The sequence below is a fragment of the Lepidochelys kempii genome, chromosome 24 (assembly GCF_965140285.1).
Source record: "Lepidochelys kempii isolate rLepKem1 chromosome 24, rLepKem1.hap1, whole genome shotgun sequence".
Taxonomy (NCBI): domain Eukaryota; kingdom Metazoa; phylum Chordata; order Testudines; family Cheloniidae; genus Lepidochelys; species Lepidochelys kempii.
The window spans coordinates 17,183,725-17,190,625 of NC_136403.1; the positions used below are offsets into that span (position 1 = coordinate 17,183,725).

Sequence of the window (6,901 nt, forward strand, 5' to 3'; positions counted from 1 at the left end):
CTACAAACGGGTCTCACAGCAAAGTACCTACGGGCCTAAACATTTTTAAAAATAGGATTTAGACACTTTTGACAATGTTACCCTTTTTTTCAATGACCCGTTGATCTTCAACATACACAGGAGAGAAAGCTCGACTGAGAACAAAGATGACATGATGAGAAGAATAATAACACAAAGACGCAGAAAAGGACAGACCATAAAGAACCAACCACTCCAAAATGATCTAAAAATGAACAAAACCAAAAATCTGTATATTTCATTAAAATTATAGATTCAGAGTTTCCAAGGCTGGAAGAGACCACTGTGATCATCTCTTCAGACCTCCCCGATCACACGGGCCAGAGAACTGCCCCAAAATAATTCCTAGAGAAGAGTTTTAGAAAAACATCCCAGCTTGATTAAAAATGGCCAGTGATGGAGGATCCACAAGGACCCTTGGGAAATTGCTCCAATGGTCAGTTACTTTGATTGTTACAAATTTACACCTCCTTTCCAGTCTGAATTTGTCTAGGTTCAACTTCTATTCACTGGATCATGTTAGACCTTCCTCTGCTAGACTGAAGAGCCCGTGATTAAATATTTGTTCCCCACGTAGGTACTTACAGACTGTGATCAAGTCACCCCTTCAGCTTCTCTTTGTTAAAGAAAATAGATTGGGCTCCTTTTGACGCTCACTCCAAGGCAGGTTTTCTAATCCAGAAATCTTTCTCATGGCTCTTCTTTAAGTAACAACAAAAAATTCAATTGCTAAAAAAGACAATTTTAGGATCAAGAGGAAGTTATGGGTCCAGCGAACAAAATTCTTTCTTCATGAAAATATCAACAATTCCATCTGTTCCTCTATTCATCTGGCTCCGAGTTGTCAGTGGTTTGGTGGTTGCGTGTACATTGCCAGTACCTCAGAAACTTTTTATCCATGGTGAGGTAGAAGATGGGGTTGAGGCAGATGCTGAAATATGTGAGGACACAAGCAAAAGTGCTTCCTGTGTTCCAAACAGTCCAAGGGTACATAGCTGAGATCTCCAGGAAGGAGAAAACAATATATGGCAGCCAGCAGAAGAAAAAGGTCGGGATTAAGCCAAGAAGGATCAAGAAGGACTGGATCAGCCTGTTCCTTCTCAACTTGGCAGCTAGAACGATGTAGAATGTTGGGATCCAGATCAAGGCTAATGGGATCAGAAACCTGACCAGGAATTGGATCACAAGGACGGCCTTCACCCTCCCTTCATCCAGTCAGACATTCATGCTGGTGCTGCCAGGTGAGTGCAGAGATTCCCAGAGATCACCGTACCGCAAGCTGAAACCAACAGACAGGGCCTACATGCCCATAACCTTCTTGAAAGCCAGGAGGGGCATGCAGTGGTTCCCGGCCCACTCAGGGCATGCCACGAGGATGCAGCGATCGACACTGAGGGCGGTGAAGAGGAAAGCGCTGGCAAACATGTGGAAGGAGGTGACAGTGCTGCTCAGCCCCTTGGCCGAGTCTAAGTCCAGGATGAAGATGGAGGTGACTCTGAGGGGCAGGAAGATGATGAAGATGAAATCTGCCACGGCCCGGCTCCAGAACCATATGGAGCTGGCCGTCCTCTCCACACGGCAGTTGGTGACAAAGAGGACGTAGCCGTTCAATGGCAGTTCAGCGAGAAAGGCCATGCCACACAGCACCACAAAGAGAATTGGGAACACCATTCCTGGAAGAGTTGCAATCACAATATCCCCTCCTTTGCATCAGGGCTAGGCGGGGCTGTGCAGAGGTTGTACTGAGCAAAGGAAGGAAGAGAAATGAAAGGGCTCCAGGAGGGGACAAGGACAGAGTTTGGTTTCTACAAAACTAAACGTCTAAAAAACACACCCCTTTGCTTCTTGATGAAAAGTTGGATTTCTAGGCAAGGGGAGGTGGACAATGGGGATATCCAGGATGCAGAGGCAGAGATATCAGAGACCACACCAAAGCTTCACTAAAATTCCCAAATAATCTTCTTTCTGTTAGCTTCCCAAAGGAGCTGATTATTCCTGTCTTGGTTAAAAAAAAAAAGATTGTTTCCCCCCTTTTTTTAAAATAATGGAATTTTTGGAAGTGAATCTTCTCCCACCTGCCTTCATTTTGAAGTGGAGTTTTTGTCTGGTTTGGGCCATTTTGGGAGGTGAGTCAGTGGAGCAGGCAAAACCCCATCGAAAGATTACCCTCTGTGAAAACCTCTGGTGATGGAGAGCAACTTCCCAGGACAAGAAAAGTAAGATTGAAATGACAACAACAAAAAAGCCGTCAAAACACCAGAGGAAGAAGAGACCAGTAACAAACCAAAAGACCTTTTTTTAAAGGAAGGATATTGCAAGAGTTTGTTTTAGTGGACAGATATGGAGTCAGGACTCCTGGGCTGCATCATAGACTCTGCCACTGAACTGTTTGAGGAGCTTGGATAACTCACGTCATGGCCCCATGACTCTGTTTCCCCTCCAAACATTTCTCTGTTTAAATGTGAGGTTGCTGTGACCAGGCCTGTTTCTCCCTGTGGATCTGTGCAGTGCCTGGCATGATGGGACCCCCGAGCTTGGTCAGGGTGTGAGCAACATCCAGCATGATGGAGGCACCTGGCCTCTGACAAGAGGACCCACAAATAATTTCAACTGGCTCTATCTGGAGTGGATGAGGGGAGGGGATGGGGGGAGACCCAGGGGGCAGTGATGGGGGGAGAAAAATGAGATCCAGTGGGGCAGCTGGGGGGTTTACCTCATTTCCTTACCCGTGTCTTGCGGGGATGCAGCATTTCAGAGTCGACCCCCCTTCCCAGGTCCCCTATGCGACAGCTGCAGCTTGCCCAGAGCAGAAAGCCGTTCATGTGGGGGTATATCTGGCGGGGGGATGGGGGGAACAATGTGGGGAGATCACAGGATGTGGCCGGGTCCGAGCATGTCTGCAAGGCCTCAAAGGTCTTCGTCAACCACAGCTACATGCAGACATCACACGAACCACAAGCTCCCGCGACCCTGCTGGGCCCTAGCAAGGTGTCTATATTTGGCTGTCCACATCCGGCGGCAGGCGGGCAGGGCCCGCATCGGAGAGCAGGGGTGAGATAGCCACGTCCAGCTGACTCCCCCGGGCGAGCTTCCAGGAGCAGAGACACCAGCTGGGACTCTGCCCTCCAGCCTCTCCTGGCTGGGGAAAGCGAACAGAGCCCCCCGGGAGATGGATGCATGAGATTCTCAGCCCGGCCTTTGCTGCTGGAAACCCACCCCTCGGCCCGGTCATGTTATAGGCCAGGCAACACTAAGGAAACCCTCGCTCTGTGCTAGAGACCACACAAACCACAGCCCGGCCTGCAACCTGCCTTCGTCTCTCGTCATTTGCCTGGAGGCCTTAGGTGTGGGGTCACTTTTCAGCTCAGTGTGACCTCCCAGGGCCAACAGGGCTCAGGCCGTCCTAGGATGCATCAACAGGGGAATCTCGATTATGAGCAGGGAGGTGATTTTGCCTCTGGATCTGGCCCTGGTGCAACCACAGCTGGGATCCTTTGCCTGGTTCTGGTGCCCACTCTTCAACAAAGGTGTTGAGTAACTGGAGAGGGGTCAGAGGTGACCCACGAGAAGGATTAAAGGACTGGACCCCAGCCTTGGTGGAGAGAGATTCCAGGAGCCTAGGTGCCAACTCTTCCCGGAGCCGGTGGGTGCTCGCCCCCGTTCCCGCCCCCGACTCCACCCCTGCCCCACCCCCATTCCAACCGCTTCCCAATGTCCCCACCCCAACTCCGCCCCCTCCCTGCCCCATTGGACTCCTCCCCAAATCCCTGCCCCAGCCCCACCTCTTCCCAGAGTGCCCTGCGTTCCCCCTCCTCCCCCCTCCCTCCCAGAGCTTGCCACCACGAAATAGCTTGTTCGCGACGACAAGCACTAGGAGCTGGGGGAGAGGCGGGGACGCAGGTGGAGGATGGGGTGGGGAGCTGCTGGTGGGTGCAAAGCACCCTTCAATTTTTCCCCGTGGGTGTTCCCGTCCCGGAGCCTCCACAGAGTCGGGGCCTATGTCCACGAGCTCAGTCAGTTCAGTTGACCAGAGGGTACGTCTACACGGGGAAGGCTGCACCGATGCAGCTGCGGCGCTGTAGCGGCTCGGTGAAGACGCTGTCTGTGCTGACGGGAGAGCTTCTCCCCTCGGCGTCGTTAATCCACCCCCCCGAGAGGCAGGAGCGGTGCTGACGGGAGAAACGCTGTCTACACCGGGCGTTCGGTCGGTGTAACAGCGTCACCCGGGGGTGGGGGTTGGAGGGTTCCACACCCCTGAGCGTCGTAGTTATACCAACATCCGTTACTAGTGTAGACCCAGCGAAAGGGAAGGGGACGGGGTGACTCGATTGCCAGTTTCTGACCCGCACCTGACTTGCACGTGTGCTGCCATCTACTGGCCTGGTGCTTTTACTGCCATCGTCAGCCCTGAGCCTTTGGATACCAGTCTGTAGCAGTGGGTCCCAACCAGGGGTACGTGTACCACCGGGGGTACACAGAGATCTTCCGTGGGGAACATCAGCTCATCTAGATATTTGCCCAGCTTTACAACAAGGTACAGAAAAAGCGTTAGCGTAGTCAGCAGAAACTAAAATTTCATACAATGGCTTCTTTCTACTGCTCTACATACTGTCCACTAAAATGTAAGTACGATCTTTTTATCCCAATTTATTTATTTTATACTTATAAAATGAGAAAGTAAACTATTTATCAGTACCAGTGCGCCGTGACACTGGTATATTTGTGTCTGATTTTGTAAACAAGTCATTTTTAAGTGAGGAGAAACTTGGGGGGACACAAGACAAATGAGAATCCTGAAAGGGGTACGGTAGTCTGGAAAGGTTGAAAGCCTTAATCTATAGGGTCTTTTCCCACTGAGATGTGGCCACCACTGGGGTGGGGCATAGGGGCTGTTTATACAAGTGACAGGGAGGAATTCGGGGGGGGGGTTGCTGTGGGGAGTGGGGTGGGGTCAGAGTTGCTAGAACAATTTGTATAGTGGGGGTGCTGAGAGCCACTGAATCAAACTGTAAAGCCGGTGTACGATGGGAACCACTTTAAGCAAGACGATGCGACACCTATGGGGAGGGGAAGGGAGAGATGTGCGCAGGCTGCTTTGGGGACCAGGGTGTGGAAGCCAGAAAGGATCTGGGGAGGCTGCTATGGGGAGCGGGTTGGAATCTGGGGGGCTGCTGTGGGGGTGGATTGGGTGCAGGAAGGAACCTGGTGCAGGGGATGGGGGGCAGAGACTGATCTGTGGGGGAGGGAGGGCATTGTGGATTTCACATTAGCATTGAAGCTGGAAGGTTTAATCTCACTTTCTTACACACCACCTGCAGCTACCACCTCCCCCCCCCATCCCCGTGGACTCTGTCTAAGGGCAGGAAGCTGTATTCTCAGAGTAGGTGGGAGAGCACGCGTGGTGGGCAGTTCAGTCGGGATGGGAGATGCTCACAAAGCGGAGTCTGCAAAACCTCCAAGGCAACCAGCTCCTCACAAGCCTCAAACAGCTCAGCTCAGCTCTCAGGCCTCTCGTGACAAAGAATCTGTGATCCCATCTGAAGAGACGGTTGCCCACATCCGGGGTACCCACAGCCTGAGCAGGAGCTGAGCGGCAGCCACATCGTTGCAAAAATTCAGGCCATTCACACTTGGAGAACCAGCAGACCAAGCTTGGGCCCCTGAAGTGCCACTGGGTCGGGAGTGATTAGTGAGTGGGTCCTGCCACCCTTCTCCCCCGGTCAGCCCTTGAAAGTCCTAGAGAGACCTTGACAGGTGGCGAGTGGATCATGAATCTCTCTCTTCGTTGGCTGTGAGCCACAAGACATAGTGTCAGCTGTACAATTGGCTGCTGGATTGGCTGGACGCTGGAGAACAGCCAGCAATGTAGTGAAGGGTGAAAGATGCATGAATTTTGGCAGGGAATATCAGGATTCATTGAGACATTGGTTTTAAAAGCCACTGTGACGGGATTCCTGGCATGCAAGCTGGACTGTGGGACCACTGAACCCTCTGTCCCACCAACCTGGAATGTTCCTCTCACATTGTGATGCTGTGTCAAGCTACAAACCTCTGGCAGGTCCTGCACTTACATACCATCCTCATGCAGGGGCACACCCGGCTGAGTTACATGAATGCTTCTCCCAGCCACACATGAACCATCAATACAGAGGCTCCAGTCAATTACCCCAGGCTCCCTGGCCTTGCAGCTCAGAAATGTACCATCCTGCATTGTTCAGAAGCCTGGCCAGTGTAAGTTCATTACCCAGTCCACCCCTCCCTCAATGTGGAGAGGACACGCACCAGCCTTTGTCAACTGCGCTGAGATGTCCCAAGCACTTCAACCAAACACACAGTTTTAGGTAGAATAATAAACAGGTTTATTAACTACAGACAGATGGATTTTACGTGATTATAAGCAGTGAGCATAGAGATCAAAGCTGGTTACCTAAGAATAAAAGTAAATTCACAGTCTGAGTTCTATAAACTAGACAGGATTTGAATCAAGTCGTGTCTCACCCTGGCAGATGGTACAAGCATGTGACAGATCCTCAATACACAGGCTAGGCTTGTCTTCCAGCCCGATACCAAACTTCCCCGGTCAAAGTCTATGTACTCCAGACGTGTTTCCAGGTGTTGAGTTGTGGGGGGAGTGAGGCAAAGTGGTGATGTCACTTCCCCTCTTTTGTAGTTTCTTCCAACTCCCTGGGAATATATTTTGCTATGACTTGGGTCAAACAGTCTCCATTGTCTCCATTCTCTCTCTGAGAAATCTCCATTGTATACAGTTCCTGAGATAGTGGATTCTTGGATGGGTGCTGATGAGCCATTAACGCTGTCTGGCTCCTCCATTGTTGTACCTGAAAGGCTGGTTGTGGGTGTTCCCCAACATCACAACTTATTT

At 51.2% G+C, this 6,901-nt stretch overlaps 1 pseudogene; it reads right to left on the reverse strand.

Annotated features, from left to right (window-relative positions):
- Nucleotides 1–840: 840 nt before the first annotated feature.
- LOC140902442 (chemerin-like receptor 1) lies at nucleotides 841–1,689 on the reverse strand (annotated as a pseudogene).
- Nucleotides 1,690–6,901: the final 5,212 nt, after the last annotated feature.